This window comes from Papaver somniferum, chromosome 8, assembly GCF_003573695.1.
Source record: "Papaver somniferum cultivar HN1 chromosome 8, ASM357369v1, whole genome shotgun sequence".
NCBI classification, from domain to species: Eukaryota; Viridiplantae; Streptophyta; class Magnoliopsida; order Ranunculales; family Papaveraceae; genus Papaver; species Papaver somniferum.
This window is the reverse complement of record NC_039365.1, coordinates 168,326,223-168,343,274: the sequence shown is the minus strand read 5'-3', so window position 1 is coordinate 168,343,274 and position 17,052 is coordinate 168,326,223.

Sequence of the window (17,052 nt, the reverse complement as noted above, 5' to 3'; positions counted from 1 at the left end):
GTAGGATCCGTTGACATCGTTATAATGACATAATCTTCACATGGCGGCACCATTTTTTCTATAAAATTTAAACGGCGATAAATTTGAAGTTAAGATCTTGGTGACATGTTCCTCGTATAAAACTCTACATTCCTATCAAAAATGAGAGTGTTCCGAAATACGAAACTTCATTATCCACAAATTTTAATTTCAACCGTTAATCTTCACTGGCTGATATTCAAAATCGTAGGTGGTGGTTTTATACATCTTGGAATGCTGCCGTTTTTGGTTGGAATGTAGAGACTTATAAGAATAACATGTCACCAAAAAATTAGCTTCAAATTCATTGTCGGTTGGGAACGGTAGACTTTTTTTTTATCATTTCCTTCTCCAAACTTAAATTTTGTTGCTTCTTAATCCATACTATATGCAATCGAAGATTTTAATCAAGCTTGAGTTTTCATTTCTACAAAATTATGTTGTCTTTTTGATTTTTTTTGTTGTCCATGTCTAACTAAATTCTTTTTTCTCTCTAAATGTGTTTACAGACTCTGTACTCTTTAATGGCATTTCCTAGTTCTTGATCCGATAAGTCGCAGATTCTTACACTAAGGGACGCCACTAAGATCAAAGTTTTGACTAAATTTCCTTCTTTGTGTTTTTCTTTTAAGTCGAGTACTAAGTACCTTTCCTCTTCTGGTGCTTCTATCTTGGTTAAAGCTTTTGCTGCCTTTGATGATAACCTTGTAGAAGATGGTGTGATAACGTGGTTTGCTAGCTATTCTTCTTTGGGCTAGAAAAGTTTTCATATCCAACACAGACGATTCAACTCGGACTCATTGAAAGCAAAAAAAATCGCACATGCGGCAAGCTGATAAGAATGGTCATGCAAACCCTAACTTTCCTAAACTCAATACATGTAACTACAACCAACTATTAAATTCCTTTCTCCATCTCGGATTTTCATTCCTCAAATATCTCCATGCCGGATATTCAAAAATACCAATTTAAAACCCTAAACCAAACTCTGTAATTGCAGATTTTGGAATAACCACAAACCACAGTCATAAAAGATTTATAATTGTTGAAATCAACCTTCAAACCCTAGAAATGGTGGAGGAAAACCAAATTGAGGTTACTGATCTGTCTTAAGTTCAAAAATGCAACTTTAGCCGTGGGTAACACTGAAGAAGCATATACATCCATCATCCGGATGAGAATTCTGATGTTTAGGAATAAAAAGAAGAAGAAATAAGTTTGATAGGAAAGATCTTTTATCAATTTTTAAAATGAGTTTATTTGTTACGGAAAAACACATAAGCTACACTTGGCCTTTTATTCCGCAAGAAGAGCTGCGAGTAATGAAAAATGATAGAAACATCATGGTTTTTAAGTTCAAAGACAGGGATACACTGAAAAAGGTGGTGGATGAGAGACCACATAACATTGATGGTAACATGGTCTTACTCCATGAATATAATCCGGTGCAGATGTACAAGGAATTGGATTGAAATATTCAATGGTTCTCGATTCAATTAAAGAATGTTTTACATAAACATACGAATGTAAAGGTTGTGGAAGAGATGGGGAAACTTATGGGAGAAGTTCAAGTCATTTACCCACCAAATTTTGTTCCTGAACCAGGAGTACCAGTCAAAGTATGTGTGAAGGTTGATGTTAACAATCCATCAAGAAGAGGAGTAATGGTTATTACTGCTTCAGGGATGACAAGATGGATCATGTATTGTATGGAAAAAACTCCACACAATTTTTCCAAACTGTTATATTATAAATTTCTCAAAGGGGTGTTATAAGGAGGCTGCAAAATACTTGGAAGCTCTGCATAAGAAACTACATGTTTTTGGAAATAAGAATAATATACGATTCTGCAGGTCAAAACTGATGCTTCAAAAAAGAGAGGTCAAAACTGATACTACACCTGCTAGTCATACTCCAAACAAGATTACTAAATATGTTCCATTTGTTCATCCAAAATATGGAATATTGGTTGATACTAGGAACATAATAGTTGTGGAGGAAGATGATGAGAGTATAAGACTGGGGAAAAGGCAGAGAGGAAATGGTGCCACAAATCATGCTTATGATAAGGAAAATACTAACCAGTCCAGCAATCAGAAGAGCATCCATGTTACACCAGCAACCCAAAGAGTCAATAACAAAGAGACAAAATCTTGTGACACAAATGGAGATAATAAGGTATTTTACTGGCATTCACATACAAAAAATAAAATAAAATGTATCAACTAAAAACATTTTAAATAGAATCTTTCTAAAAATTTATTTTACTAAAAATGATATGAATGTGCTTTCTTGGAATACTTGTGGTTTATGATAATTAACATACTAAAAATCATTTACAAATGATGATTATGACTCATGATCTTGACATTTTGTTTCTCTCTGAGACTATAAACAAAACAAAGAAAGAATGCAATACCTTAATGATATAAGTACCCAAATTCATTCTTCTGGGATCATGTTGGTTTTTCTGGTGGTCTTTGCTTGTTGTGGAAAGATGGTTTTAATTTAAGGATTATAGATGCTCAATACAATATTATCAACTGCTTGGTTAAATTTGACAGTAGAAATATTTACACTCTCTTAACTTGCATTTATGGTGTTATAAATAATGATGATAGAAAGATGCAATGGGATTACTTAGGAAATATTAGAGTCATCATGATAATCCTTGGATATTCATAGGATTACTCAATCTAAATTGGATACCAATAATGCTATTTTGATTAGTAATAATTTTCATAGTATGAATCACATCGGTATTCTTTTTACATGGATAAACAATATAAATGAAAATGAACTCATTATAGAGAGATTAGATAGAGTTATAAGTTCTATAGACTGGTTTGATAATTTTCCTAATGCATCTTTATATCGTCTTATTGTTGTGGGAAGTGATCACTATTCTATCCTTTTGGTTTCTTCTAAATTATCCAACACCATTAAAAAAAACCTTCATGGTAAATAAAGCCTAGTTTAAAGACTCCACTTGTGCCGATGTAATTAAAAATGGTTGAAATTGTCAATCTCAAGGATCTTATGCTTTTAAGCCCACTAAAGGCTTTTTAGAGACTAAACATATCTTGAAAGATTTGAATAATAGTCATTTTGGTAACATAACTGTTAATATTTCAAATATTGAATCATAATTAGCATGTTTAACTAGAGATAGTACAATAGTAACAATACCAGGATAGAAAAACTTACTAAAGATCTTAAGTACTGGTATGATGTTGAAGAGGATTTTTGGAGACAAAGGGGTAAGGAAAAAGCTAAAAAACTAAACGATAGGAACACATCATATTTCCATCAAAAAGAAAATTTTAAGAAAAAAAAGAACCCAGATAGAATCTTTACAAAATAAATTAGGTATTTGGTTATCTGATAGAGATTTAGTGGCTGGTGAACTTAAGAGATATTGTCTGGAATATGAGTAGAAGTAACCTCCTGATCCTGATTCTTATTTGAAAAATATGCTTGCTTGTATTATTGAGGCTGATAATATGTTTCATGCTGCTTTTCCAACTACTGAAGAGGTTAAAACTGTGGTGTTTGACATGAAACCTTGGACCATTCCAGGTCCAGATGGTTTCCCACCTGGTTTTTAACAATTAATGTGGAAAACTATTGGATCTGATATAGTTAAAATGGTTCCATTTTTTTCACTCTAATCACATGCTAAAACAGATTAATCATAATTTTACTGCTCTTATTCGTAAGAATAATTGTCCTAAGGCTGCTTTAGATTTTAGATCAATCAGTTTATGCAATGTCAGTTATAAGATCATATATCAAAACTATTAGCTACTAGGATAAGATCTGTTTTGCAAAAGATTATTTCTCTTGCTCAAACTGCATTTATAGCTAGTAGACAAATACAAAATAATATTGTAATAGCTCATGAAGTTTTGCATTCCATGAAAAAGACAAAGACTAATTAAGGATGGGGTGGGGGTGGGGTGGGGAGTGTAGAAATAAAATAGATATGTCCAAAGCATTTGGCAGAGTAGAATGGTCTTTCTTCATATAAATACCTCGAGAAACTAGGTTTTTCTGAGACTTGGTGTAAGATGATCGAACAATGCATTTCCACTGTTTCCGCTTCTATTTTTCTAAATGGTGCACCTAGTGAGGTTTACTTACCTCAAAGAGGTTTGAGACAAGGTGATCTTATATCCATATTTGTTTATTTTGATCATGGAATGTTGTTCAAGTTCTTTAAATTAAGATGAACAGGTTGGGCTTCGTCATGGCTTCAAATGTACTAGAACTTTCCCCTTTATTTCAAAATTATTTTTTGCCGATGACTGTTTGATTTTCATAAAAGCTAGAATTAGAGATGCTAGGAATATACTTATTATAATAGATCAATTTAGCAAATACTCCGGACATGCTATAAACTTTGAAAAGTTTGTTATTACTTTCAGTTCTAAAGTGCCAGACAATGTTAAAGCTGATATTGCTAATATCTTGCAAATTAAAAGAACGGCTTTGCAGGAAAAGTACCTTGGAGTTCCACTGCTTTTGCAAATGAGTAAAAGTGACTCTTTTAACCATCTTGTGGAAAAATATAGAGGTACACCTGCTCCATAGAAATCCAAATACATTTCTTAACTAGGTAAAATTATTCTTAATCAAACTGTTATAGGAAGCATGGCCAATCACCATCTTGTTGTTTTCCGAATGCCACAGAGTATTATCTCTGATGTTGACTCCATTGAAAGAGGCTTTTAGTTGGGGAAACAACAAAGTGGTAAAGGCTTGTACATAAAAGGTTGGTCAGATGTGGCCTTACCAAGAGAACTAGGTGGTTTAAATATTAGGAGGGCTGAAATTACAAACCAATATCTTCTTAAAAAACTTTCCTGAAGAATGATTAAAAAACATAATGCTCGTTAGGCTAAAATTCTTGTAGGTAAGTATTTTGATGATAAAAACCTTTTTGATTGATGTTTTTGCAGAAAATTGCTCTTTCATTTGGACTGGTATTTGTAAAGGTCTAGAAATTATTAGGAAAATTTATGTTATGGAAATTAGTATTGGTGAGGGTGTATGGGTATGGAAGCATAAATTGGATACCAAACCTCCCTGGTCCTTCTGGCTCCTTATTATCTTCTTCAAACATGATTTTTGTTAATCAATTAATTAACCAAGATACTAAGAACTGGAATTTTGAAACTCAGCGTACTTTGTTTGACCAACACATTGTACATTAAAATTCCAATGTATGGGTGTAATAAATTGAGATGGAGACCTGCTACTAATGATGCTTTTTATATGAAAACAACATATAGAATTATACTAGATGCACAACTAAGAAATAGTCATACTAAGAATAATCTGAATATAAACTGGATATCATTTTGAAAGTATAAGCTACCACATAAGATATAACATTCTACGTGGAAATGTCTTCATAACTGTATGCCTTTGAAGGAAAGGATAGCTAGGTTCTCTAGGCATCAAGATACAATTTGTGTACTGTATGGTGTTAGTGCTGAATCTTTACATCATCTGTTTGTTGATTGTATTGTGGCACGAAGAATCTGGGAAGATAATAACAATCAAATTCATGCAAATTTTGGCACTCAACACTTTTATGACTGGTTATGTGGTGCATTCAGTATACTCTAGGTAGAAAGTAAAAAAATAGAAATAATAGGTTGTTCTATTTGGCACATATGGAAATCCAGGTGCCCTAAACTTTTTGATAATATGCATGTCAACAAAGATTCCATTATACGGACTATTAAAACTGAATCAAGTGATATGACATTCTCAAATGTTAGATTTTCAAATACTCCTAGTACCAGTACTGTAATAGTACCAAGATGGAAGTGCTCTGAGCATTTAATAGATAAGATAAATTTTGATGCATCTCATATTATGGATACTAAATGTTCTGGAATTGGACTAATATGTAGAACAAATAAAGGTGAGAGCAACAGAATGCGAGGAAGTCCATCAAGGGCTCTAGACCTAGAACAAGCTGAAGCAAAGGCACTGTTGGAAGCTGCAATACGGGAAAAAGAGATGGGGAAAAGAAGAATTCATTTGGAAAGGGACTGTGTTAACGTAATAAATTCTTTGAGTGGAAATAACTTGGCTCTCAGATTGACTACTTTTAATCTGATCTGTGGTGCACTTGTTATTCTATAAGATTTTGATTTCTGGTGTTTCTCTCATGTTCATAGAGATGCAAACCACATTGCAGACTCAATTGCAAAATATACAAGGACTGAAATAAGTTGAAAAAACGGTGGTCTAACAACCACACCCAATATTTCGTTTAGGAAATCTGTATGGATTAACTCCAATGTAATTCCAAGAGAATCAACTAGACAGTCAGACCCAATCAAGGAAAATATATCCAAGAGTTATATCTCAATTTCTCAAATCAATATGCAATCGAACAGATCGAAATCTGTGAGCCGGATTGATAAGAGAAATAACTTGGATGGTACCGAAGACCAATTATCCAAGCGTCAATCAATTTCAATCAACAACCAAAGGTTGGATTTACCAATTGATTGAAATACGCACAACCTGTGATATTTCAATAATATAGAAAAAATAGTACGGAAAAGAAATAACACAGACACCAGAAATTTTGTTAACGAGGAAACCGCAAATGCAGAAAAACCCCGGGACCTAGTCCATATTTGAACACCATACTGTATTAAGCCGCAACAGACACTAGCCTACTACAAGTTAACTTCGGACTGGAATGTAATTGAGCCCTAACGAATCTCACACTGATTAAGGTACAGTCGCTTTCTTTACGCCTCTGAATCCCAGCAGGACTCTACGCACTTGATTCCCTTAGTTGATCTCATCCACAATAAGAGTTTCTACGACCCAAAGTCGAAGACTTGATAAACAAATATGTCTCACACAGAAAAATCTATTGAATAAATAAATCTGTCTCCCACAGAAATACTTACGAGTTTTTGTTCCGTCTTTTGATAAATCAAGGTGAACAGGAACCAATTGATACGCCAGACTTATATTCCCGAAGAACAACCTAGTAATATCAATCACCGCACAATAATCTCAGCCGTATGGTAGCGGAACAAGATATTGTGGAATCACAAAGAATGAGACGAAGAGCTTTGTGATTACTTTTTATCTTACCATCGGAGATTAAATCTCGAGAAAATCTTAGAGAAGATAGTAATCAATACTATAGAACAAAGTAAGATCATAACACGCAACTACAGAGAAAATAGTTGGATCTGCCTTCAGAATCCCAATGAAGTCTTTAATTCGTTAACCTGTAATGGTTTTAAGAAAAACCTAGGTTAAAGGAGAATCGACTCAAGTCGCAACTATTATCACACATGAGGTGTGGGGATTAGGTTTCCCAGTTGGTAGAGTTCTCCCTTATATAATCTTCAAATAAGGTTTTGCAATCAATGCTACCTTGGTAACAAAGCATTCAATATCCACCGTTAGATGAAAACCTGATTTGAGTCAAGCTAATATCTTTCAACCGTTAGATCTAACTTATATTGTTATATACAAATGATATGTGACTTCATTTAGATATGAGTAACCGTACCTAAACGTGTACACATGGTTGGCTCAACAATTGTTAACCGAAGTTAGCCATATGACACTTTCATATCAACCTTGTTCATCTTAATCACAACTAGTTCAAATGACTCAAATGAAACTAGTTCTAGAGTTATTCAATAGTTTATATTCTCATAAAAGTATACAAGACACAATTGAAGAAAAATCAATTTTGATTCACTCGAATCAATTCATAAACATTATAGCCACGGTTTGCAAAAGATTGCATTCCTTATTGTATGAACAAACGGGTACGCATACCTAAGTAGAACTTAACCCACTCAAGCAACCTTGTAACCTTATTGCATTCCTTAGTAACCTTGTTCATGAACAAACCGATTTTAGAACTTAACCCACTCAAATATGCAAACAGGTACGCATACCTAAGTAGTCGGACTTGGTATGGGTTCGCCAGTATGAACGGGTACGCATACTGTCGCACATGACCAAACTCAGTTGAATTCCAGGACTTGAACTTCTAAGCCGGTATGCATATGGGTATGCATACTAAGTTCCCGGACTTCAACTATCAAACCAGTATGCATACGGGTATGCATACTATGGTTCCCGGACTTCAAATAACTTGCAATAGTTAGCATACAAATACGCATATTGTGCTAAATCCAAACAATGGTTAATCGTTTAAACTCTATGTTAATCATTGAAACATTCTTGGAAGACGAGAATAGCTGTCTCACACAAACTATTAGCTTCAAAGCAATTTTCAAGTGATCAATAGATCAATACGAAACATTCCGAGTCTACATCAAATGAATGTCTCACACAAATCATGTAAGATATTGCCAGGTGATTTTCACATGATCATCTTTTGACTTTCGTCAAGAATAAAGATGAACTTGGTTAAAGCGAAAGCTTACCAACACATATTTAGATAAATATGTAAGCGAGTTAAACTCAGCCCGAAATATCAAATGTGTATAATTTAAAGTCCATATAGCTATACGACTTTTGTCTCAATAGGAGATAGAATTGAAATAGACTTCTGAGTGATAGATGAGTTCAAGTCTCCACATATCTTTTTTTGATGAAGTTCCACAAGCTCCCCTTAGTAGTTCTTCGTCGTCAATCGATGAACTCCGTGAAGTTTAAAGCTCAACTACACATTCTATCCTAATCCGAGACATAGCTATAAGTAGACTAGAAATCAAGACTTATAGTTTTGTCAACTATACTTGACAAACAAGCTTGAGATAGCAACGCTTGCTAGTTCGACCGAGCAGTGCTCTAACATAAGTAATTCTAATTTGGTAGAAAACATTCCTGATTGAGTTTTTAATATAATCCAACAGGATAAAAAATGTTTGTAATTTGATTTATTCAATCTATTTACTTTATTATTAAAAAAAAGATTAGATGATCTTAATTTAATTTATATTTTAAAAATTAAATTTATTTTGTTTAAAGGAAAAGTAGACGAAGACGGATGATCTTTTTTGATTTTTTTTTTGTTGAAAACCTTTGAAGAATATGAAGGAACATATACTCACAATAGCCAACTGCTTTTGATTGGTGAAAAGATGAAATTCGATGAAGTTAGGGTTTAAGATTGGATTTCTGGAACTGTTTATGGATGGGATTTGTGATTTTTCCAGACGTAAATCAACTATTACTGGTAAGGAAAATAGAAATTTCGAGCCGCAAAATAAGTTTACGATTGGGAATTTTGAACTCCCTAGCGGTAAATATCAAATTACGTCTAGGACATAACCATTGCAGCTGGCAATTTTTAATTACGGTTGGAAAATACCTAGCTTTAAACCCAACTTTTTTTTGTAGGAACCAGAACTACATACGGATAGGAAAATCCTAACGAGAATCCTAACTGTAGACAAGTACTTACGGTTGGGAACTGAAAATTTTCCATTCGTAAACCTATTTTACGATTCGAAATTGTTATTTTTTCGGCCATAAGTATCAAATTACGGCTTAGATATAAACTTTACGGCAGAGACCATTTTTTGTTTTTTTAACGGTTGGGGAATACCTAGCCGTAAATCCAACCTCTATTTTTCTTTTGTGGAAATCAGAATTACATAGGCCAGGAAAATCCTAACCTAGACAAATACTTACGGCTCACATTGCTATTTTTCCATCCATAATAGCCGATTTACGGTTAGGAAAATAATAGCTACCTCCCGACTACAAAGAGTTCCAAAAATTTAATCTTAAACTTTGACTTTATCGAATCTCACATTTTAACCAATTAGAAGCAAAAATAAACGATGGGTATTAACGATATGTTTCAACTCTTTCATTCAATAATTCTTGATTTTCAGTTTCGACATCTTTATTTGAAGATGGTTAAGTTGAATGCACTTGATTATGATGGTTAATCGTCGTTGAAGAAGAAAAATGAAAGAGAAGGGCGATGGAAAAGATGAAAATAGGAAAAAGAAAAGATAGATTACAAAAATAGACCATTTTTAGCTTTTACATACATTATTAGGTCCCTCCCCCGCTATATTTTGGAAATTATAATCCATTATAGTCCCAGCCAATCCACCTTCTTTGCAGCATCAACGACAGGTTTCATAGCAAACAATATGGAAGTTCATATAAAAAGGATTCTCTTGGGTATAAACAGATGAAGCCACGCAAAAACATCAGAATCAACCACTATGATAATCTTATATGGTAACGAAAAATCGTCAAAATAATGCAATACGAAAAATTAAAGTCAATGGGATGAGAAACAAAACAAGTGACATATATCCTATTGTTTTTTTTTCCTTAATTGAAACATATCTTTATGTTTTCTAACACTCTAGTTACATTATATGTATGATAATCTCGATTGTGGTTATTGGTCCAAATACTATATCTGTATTTGTAGTGACAGAACTAGAAATCTTACTTGGGAGTTGGGAGAGGCTTGACAATAAGCTAGTTGGGATTGGCCAGATTTTTTTATCGGGCTTAAGCCTAAGTTGGTCATGGTTATGTGAAAAACTTAAAATAAGTGATAAGAAAAATGTATTTCCGGACTTTTTATCCTACCTTAAGACAAGGTAAGTTAGGCTTTACATTTATCCATTCTATCTGTACAACATGTTAATTTTGGATTCCTGTCTAGTGTCTATATAAGTTTCACTAACTCTCTTACGAATAGCTCATCCAAAGATTGGGGGTAAAAATATGACTAGTGCGCATGTGTAAGCCCACACCTGTGAAATATCAGTCACTTAACGGTTATTTTACTTCTCTATTCGAGATAGGTCCCTTAATTTTTATCGTAATGAGATAGGTCCTTAATTTTCCTCTACAACTTTAAAGGTACGGGACGAACTTTTAAAAGTAGGCACTTTTTTCTAAAGTACATGGCATAAATGATTATTTAGAATAATTGAACATCCACAATCCATCCGATACATGCATATAAAAGTTCCACAAGTTCAAAAACAATCAATATTTTACGTATAAAAAGGCACAATAACATATCATCAAGATGATATAAAAGGTGCAAAGTATTTATCAGGTAAATAGATAACATTCAGCGACTTACGATAATCTTGTAATCTCTTTAGCAAATACTATATACGGAAATTTCATCAGGGTTATAAAATTCTCTATATAATAATAGAGCTTTTTAAAGCGTTCTCATTCACCGGAGCTCCACGTTTACTGGAGCTCCAAGTTAATTCTCGCTTCTGGTTGATTCTGGCCCCATTAATTTTATTTTATTTTGTAAAGTCATTAAATTTAATCCACTAAAATTCAAGAAGAATATATTTTTATTCCAATAATAAAAGAGCTAAATCTTAAATATTTTTCTACTTAAAATAGCTAGATTTTAAAAATCTCATAACATGTCAAAAATATATCCATGGATAAGTTAATCACAAAAAACACTATTTCATCATGATAATCAACAAGCTAAATAATAAAATCCACGATCTCATCATGATAATTCGAATTATGCATAGATCCCACAATAAATCAAGTGATCATCACATAATAAATAAATAGCGTTAAATGTCCTATGTCCAGTGTCCTTTTGCAGTCTAAATAAAAAAGAATTTTCCTAATTACAACCACAAACTATTGATTAAACTCCAAAATTGATAAATCGAAAAAAAAAATACTGATTAGCCCGATCATGGGTACTAACCTTTTGCCCGACGGTGAATCTGTTTTGCGCGTATCTTTGTTAGTGGTCCTGCACAGCAGTTGAAAATTTTGTTAGCATTTTAGATAAGTTATTGAGAGCAAAGATTATAATCAAAAAGAAGCTAATACAAAACATACGATCTAATAATAAAAAAACACCAAAACAATCAATAATCCTCCTAATTTGATTATTATTTTTCTTAACTTTGTTTTTTTCCATAAATAAAAATAAATATCTAGAGACACTACTTGCGGCAATACGAGGTTTCATATATTTCATACCATAAGAGAAAAAAATTTGAGGACAATTCTTTTTGCAGTTAGTAAATGTTGTTATCTAAATATATAGCGATTTTCAAAAACTAGAAAAGATTTATGGATCACAAATATTCAGTGTACCAGAAAAGATCTTTTAAATTAAATACTATTGGTAAAAAAAGAAAAGAATACAATTGGTAACTGTTGCCAAAAATATTGAAAATATAGAAATTCTAAATATATTTAGATATTGATTAATATCATTTCCAAAAAAAGAAAAAAAGAATTTACAAATTTCCAAAACAAAAATATTTTATTTATGGATTTAGTAGCTCTATATAAATCATCCGAGAAAAACCAAAACCCTATTGTTTTCTATTGCTTTTCTCTTATAGTGTTTTACTGGTTTTTTCTTTTTCTTGCGATGCCTGTCTGATCCCGTTTGTTGTTTGTTTTGCAGGTATATTCGAAACTGCAGTTGCCACAGCGTGTCAGCGTCTGTTATTGGTTCTTTTGCTCCAGCTGGTACGAATTAAATTTGTATGAAACAATTAAATCACGTTCTTTTGGTATATATTCCTGGTATTTTTCGGTGATTTTGGTTTTGCAGTTGGTGATACCTCTCCTTTGTAAATGATGAGGCGGTGGAATATATTTGGTTCAGTTTTGTTGTTGATGTGCGAACTAAATAACCAGAATATACAAGACCTCACTTCAAGGGTGAGGAGATGGATTTAATTTTTTCTTTTCTTTTCTTTCTAGGTTGTTTTTTTCTTTTTTGTTTTCGAGCGCTCTCATTAACTGGAGTTCCTGGTTGATTCCGTCCCAACAATTTTTTTTTTTAATTTTGGTATTATTTGAAAATTCATCCATAAAATATATTTTTAGCCCCTAATATATATTTTATCTAATCACATACAACAAAAATAATTACCAAATATATCCGTATCTTATGAAATCTTTTACATATTTTTGAAAATATATCGAGAAAATCTCCTAGAATATATTAAATTTTTCTTAATCTTAATGATTCCGTAAAATAAAAGATTCCATTCGAGAATTTGGCTATTTTTTGGATAAAAATTATTCCAACACGTAAATACAGTTATCCAAATATATAAAACTATAACATATTTTTAGTACCTTACCTTATTTTATTGATATTGATTATTTCATATAGAAAAAAAATAACACCAACTCCATTTTATTCGACGTGAAATGATAGTGTGGCTATGATCCAAAAATTTAAAAATGACACATATTTAGATATTGGTTAATATTATTTCCAAAGAAAAATATTTTTCCATGGAATGCGTGGGTTGGTGCCTCTTTATCATACGGGCAAAAATTAGTTTCCGTTGTTTCCATGTTGCCTCTAGCTTCTAGGTTTTTTTCGGGTTCTTTTTTTCTCTTACAATTTATGGTTTTTATTTTTCTAATCTACTATTCGTTGATGTAGAGACCATCGATGATGCACCTGTCGTGGCCGTAGTTGGACATGATCAAGCAATATGAAGGTGTAAACTGTAAGCTCTTTTTTCTCTCTTCCAGTTTATTCGTTGATGTGAATACCCTCGATCATGCACCTTTTTTGGCCGTTATAGTTGGGTATAGTCAAGCAATATAAAGGTATAAAGTATAAACTCATATTTTATTTTCAATTTTTTTAATTTTGATTTTATTCGTGATGAAGACGATTAAACATCATTGTATGTTTCTTTTTCTTCCTTTTTTTTTACTGGTTAGAGAGAAAGATAACTAATATCAGCGAAGTTTTTATTTTATTTTTACCGTTTAGTATCAAAAAGGAGACAACCCTTTTTTTCCCTATCTATGCCTTAATTTTTCCCCACAAAGAAATCAATTTCTGAAGATTTTTTGTTATAATGGTTTGTTATCTTAAAGGTTTAAGAAAAATTGTTGCTATCTCGATACCGTATTAACCAACTGATCATTTGATTCCTGACAAATCGTTGTTGAATTGGGAATTTTTAGTTCCATCAATGGTTATTTTTGAAATTACATTAACTCGAGCTACGATCCTTTCTGGTTGTCAAAGATAGGTTACTTGAACTTATTTGAGGAGAATTCTAAGGAGTTCTTTTGTTGCTAATATAAATTTGGTGCATATATATTGCAAAAAAAAAATTCAATTAGCAAGGTCCTCTTATATAGACAATGATTTGCTATAATTTTTACTATATGCTGATTATTACATTACGTTTTTTTTTATTTGAGTCGAAAACGTGTGGAAAACTCGCCCTTGAATTAAAAAAAATGTAGTTTTTCGGGACTGATATAATTTTTCATTCCTGCATGTGGCAGAATCATATGTACATTCCAACAGAATCATTGTCGCTTTTTCTTGAATACAATGTTATTCCGTAGTTCATAGTCACGTGTATTCTATTTTAGATTGTGCATGCAATTTGTATACTCATTGTTCGTCGACATGGCGCGGGAAAGTACTTGGTTCTTAAATAAAAAGGCCAACATGTCATCAAATGTGTATACCAAGAAACCTGCCTCATTAAAAGGAGATGAGTCATTGCCAGATGATGTTGATCCAATGTGTATACCAAGAGATATATCTCCTTAACAAACAAGAGCTTTATCCTTTAAGTGAAGAGGAAGAGGAAGAGCACATAAATCATTGTATTCCTCAACATCCCCACTTTAAAAAAGAACGATGTTGATGGTTGGCATATCAGTTAGATCGAAACAACATAGTAATCCAAGCTTTAACACCAAGATCATTTCTTTTTTTGTATATTAACCTCAACAGTACTGAAGTATATTAACCTCAACAGTACTGAGAATTGCATTTGCATTGGTATTTGGCAGTCAGAGAAGGAAAAACCCAATCAACCTGCAGACACTGTTCAACCACCAAATTGGGTGTTCACCCGCATGCTACTTTGAGCAAGAAATCCCCAAATGCGTACTAATCATTTGCATCGATGACTTTTCGCAATGAATTAATTTCTGGTGCAATGTATCAAGTGTACCAACTATCAGTATACCAATTATTCTCGAAGTTATTTGAAAGGCCAACTAAAACTTTCCATACTTGACCATATATAATTAAAATTAAAAATCATGGGAATCCAGAATATTAAATCTACACAAAATTCCCCCATTTATTTATTTTGGTTGTTTTTGTTTTAGTATTATGGTTTGAGAATTTAACCTTAGCTGATATTACAGGCTAAACTTATATATCATTTGCTGAGAAGAGAATCTACATTAAAGACGTTTTCCTCTTATAGGTTAGGTATGAATTCTTTGATGTAGTTACAGACCTGATTTTTCTTGCCGAACAACACAGGGTTGGCCCAGATACAACCTATGCAAGAAATTTTACCTTTGCGTATCCTATATTTTAAGATCTTTCTTTTCCAAAAAAAAAAAGAAAAAAAGAAACCCAAAGTTCATTTTCAACCGGTTTAGCAAGCGGAGCAGTATTGCACCTACAGAAGTCAAAGTGCGCAGACTGTGGGAAACAGCAAACAAGACTGTTAAACAAGAAAGGGTATTTCCATTTCAACACCAATTTTCTCCACATAAACGGAAGTGGTTACTGTTATCTTTTTGACATTTATGGTTCATTGAAAATAGATAACCAGTAAACAATAAACAGGGAGAACAGATACATGTAGTTATCTTAAAAAAATAATATGAACAACTAAGAAAAGCTTAAGGAACAAAATAAAATAAAATGATGGTGACAACCTTTTGTTCAATCTTCGATCAATGAGAAATATAGGTTGGTCCTTGGAAATATAAGACTACACTTCACCCATCCAACATGCATCATGTGATTACCAAAGACGATAAAAATATCTTATTCCATAAATTCAGTTTTATTGAATTAGAAGATATTCCCGTGCAGTCGTGCACTATATATGTACTTTCTCATAATTATTTCTATGTTAAATCCTTTTCTCCATGTGTTAAATTTGTACATAACTTTACGTACGATGACTTTCATGTAAAAATATTTTTAGGTTTAGGAGAGAAAAAGAAACTAAAGAAAGGACCATTAAGCTATCTAAGAAAATAACTGCACCATATCCATCTTACTAGAATTAGTAACATAATCATATGTCATAATTGAGATGGAGAAATTTATAAAATCAATAGTCCTAACGAGATATTTCAAGAGATTATTTTATTGATAAAGTAAAATGCATATGATGGTTAGGTGGACCCGAAGAGGCGCAAGAATATGTAAAAAATAAATACGAGCTCAAGACACTTAAAAAATATAAAAATTTGTAGTTTGACCGGAGAGGCATACCTTTTAATCAATTTATGAAGTCTAAAATAAGTATTATAGGTTATAAAGATGTTTCATTGAAAATCCATGATGTATCGCGATCTCGATGACATTTATACTGATGAAGTAAAAGCATATAATGATTGGTTGGACCAAAAGAGACAAAAGAAAATCAAAATTTTAAAGAAAAACCTGAGCGCCAGTTTAATCTGTATATAATATTAGAATGCAAATCCAAAATTTTATTGCATATTGCAAGCCATAATAAGTTTTAATTTGTTTAATCTGTTGATCTTTATTATTGTTCTTTTTCTATTGTATTGATATTTTATTAGTTTATTGAATGTATTTATTACTTTGTGGCAAAAAATTTATTTATTATATTTTTTTTTGTAAATTTTCTTAGTGAAATAAAAATTAATCCAATGTTTATTAAGAGAAAGATAAATCCGTGCGTAACACGGGTGAGAAACTAGTAGTAAAAAAAATATACTATAGATATAAGCCAATTTTTCTATAAGAAATACTGTACTACTTTGAATGAAATCACCCATTTTCAGAGTTTTCTTGTTCACCATTGGTGATTTAAACGGCCATATCATCAAGGTTAGTATCGATCCCAATGGCATATATCATCAAAGTCACTAACTTGCAGTCGTTCTTCATGTAATTTAAGATGCAAAGAACTAAGGCAATCTAATGGGAATGCTCAAAACATTGGATTTGGGCCCCTCAAAAATTTGGGCCTAGGGCGGTCGACCATCTAGCCCTAGGCCTAAGACGGCCCTAGTAAA